The following is a 3,044-nucleotide window of genomic DNA, read 5'->3' on the forward strand; positions in this document are numbered from 1 at the left end:
ATATTCAATATTTATTCTCGGTTAACTACCACTGTATAGCTCTTCATTTAAAATCCCATCCTCAGCTTCCAGGCATTGTTGTCCTGGTTCTATCACTTGTTTAAGATCATTGTTCCCTGGTTTGTTTGGCTTGCTTTTTCTTCTGCTTAATTTTCAAAATGGATGATTGGCTCTTTTCTCAGCACAGTGTTCCTGGCTGATATTACTTGCGCTCTTTACATATATCCTTAATCTTTCCCAAAGAATATCTTAGGACCAGAATTTTTCATGAACTTCAGATGCTTATATACAATTGCTTCCTGGATACCTCTTCAAATGATAGACTTACCCTGTTCATTATCCAAAGTCCAACTTGAAATACTACTCCCATTTTGACTCCATATCTACCTATGTTCCTTCACAGTACAATGTAATTTTATCTGCCTCTGGAAATCAGGGAATTAATCCATGAAGCATTTCTGATGCCCACAGGAAAGAATGATTGTGTGCCTATCAGTGTGTATCCATTTCACACACCATGTATTATGAACTGCATAGAGATTCACTCCCCCAAAAATGTATGTAAGCCTGAGATCATGGTCTGACACATTTCCATTTTATCTCCAGTACCTCTAATGTTTTTACACAAGCCTGGCTTTATGATTTTAATCCAGTGTTTGAACTTCAGCCATCTGAAATCCCATCCATCTCCTTGACAGTTGTTTCAGCACTACCATTGTAACAAACCCATTATAACTCCACTTTTTTTTCAGAGACAATGTGGACTTCAGAACCAAATGACTCAAATGTGTAAGAAATTGAACTTCATTTAGAAAAAGAAAATCCAGTCTACTTTTAGATTATTCTAACTTTGAATGTGCAATGTGAATTTAACCCATTCTAGCCACCCCCTCCCACTCCTTTTGAAGAAACACTCTATCTCTCTCCAATCCATTTTCTCCTGTAGTTATAATATGCCAATTATCTTGTGGAGAATACCTCCCTCCCACATGAACAGGAAGCAAACTGGATACAGGACAGCACCAGAAATCTGTTCTTAGGAGTATTCTGTATAAATCTTAGATTTTTACAATTTCACATAGTCAAGTTTAATATCAAGTCACATGACAAATCAGAAGCCTATTGCTATAATGTGTCTAGACTGAGCTGACTTAGTGGCCAATATAGAATTATAATATAATATTTTTAAAATAGTCTAATTGAAGTACAATTTACATGCTATAAATTTCACCCACTTTAGTAAACTTAGTTGAACAACCAACACTACTATCCAATTTAACAGCACTTCCATTACCCAAAAGATCCATTGTGCCCACTTGCATTCACTCCTAATCCCCATCCTGTAACCCTCACACAACAAAAAAAGAATTTTATCTCCGTAGATTTTGGTTCTGACCACTGGTTTCTTTCACTTAACATAACTTTCCTAAAGTTCTTCTGTGTTTTGTGTATCCCTGATTTTTTTATTTTATTTTATTGCTGAAACCTTTTCCATTGAATGTCTACACATTTGGTGGTTCATTCACAAGCTGATGGATACTTGAATTGTTTCTACTTCTCATCTATTGGGGAAAAGGCTGCTCTCAACAAACACATGGAAGTCTTTGTGTAGACATGTTCTCATTTCTCTTGGGAAACACTTAGGAGTTTTATAGCATTTTAGAGAGGTACAATGCTATGTCAGTTTGCAAGTATTATGTCCCCCAAAACACCATGTTCTTTACTGTAATCTTGGAGGGGCAGATGTATTAGTGTTCATTAGATTGGAATCCTTTGATTGAGTGTTTTTAAGGATATGTGACTCAATCAAATGTAAGCAAAGTTTTGATTGCATAATTTCCATGGGGGTGTTACCCAAACCATTCAGGGTGGGTGTTAATTGGATCAGTAGAGTTGCATAAAGGAGTTCACAAAAGGACCTAGAAAAACTCAGAGTGACATTTTGAAGAGCAGCTGCAGCTAACAGAAGACAAAACACCAAGAGCAACATTTTAGAGATTTCCATTTTGAAACACCACCTGAGAGCCAGAGGTTGCCATCTACATGCCTTCTAAGCTAACAGAGGTTTTCTGGATGCAAAAGGCCATCCTTCAATGAAGGTGCCCGATAGTTGATGACTTACCTTGGACACTTAATGGCCTTAAGAATAACTTTATAAACAAATAAACCCCCTTCATAACAGCCAAGACATTTCTGGTGTTTTGCATAATATCATTAGCAAATAGGAATAAATGCCAACAGATTTACTAAAATATTTGAGCAGCAATAATTGACATTACTGTGAGTGATCAACTTTCTTATCTCCTGACATTTGTTCAAATCCAATAGAAAGATAGATGAGTAGTTAGGCTAATGTACTTCTTTTCATGGCTTTATAATGTAGAGGCATTTAATCTAGGATTTCATCTGCCTGTTCATCTTTATGAACTCTGCCCTTGTATTTCCTGATACATGATCTGAACAAAGAATTCATATTACACTCTGGACTCTTTGGCAACTGCTTTATCATGCTTCTTATAATGGAAGGACAAATATTTCTGCACCAATCTCACTCTATTCTGTATTATGCAGAGCTTTCACAAGTACAGGGAGAAGATGTCAAAAACTTGGGAGAAGCAAAAAGCTGTACAAAACAGAAGCCAGGATTGTATCATGTCTTCCTGGAGTAAGCATGGTGTTAAAGTTGTTTTCTTTAATAAATTGTTCCTTTATCCCTTTATTACCTAACACAAAGTATCTTCTTTCCTAATGAATAACAGACTATAACATGTCTATGCCCTTCCTTCTATTACTGAAGGTAGAGGAGATAAATATAGAAGTGTATTGAAGAAGATATGGCAAATCTGGAAGAAAAATTTTTGGCTTAGAACCAGTGAGAACTTCACTATTGTCACTCAGAGACATGAGAGGCTAATCCCATTCTGTAATGCTAAAAGGCTTGAAGGGCCTTTTCTATATATGATGGTGATTCAAGGGTCTGCTGGCATAGGGAAAACCATGCTGGCCAAGAATTTTGTTCTGGAATGGATAGAGTAAAATCTCAG

Source organism: Choloepus didactylus, chromosome 26, assembly GCF_015220235.1.
Source record: "Choloepus didactylus isolate mChoDid1 chromosome 26, mChoDid1.pri, whole genome shotgun sequence".
Lineage (NCBI taxonomy): Eukaryota > Metazoa > Chordata > Mammalia > Pilosa > Megalonychidae > Choloepus > Choloepus didactylus.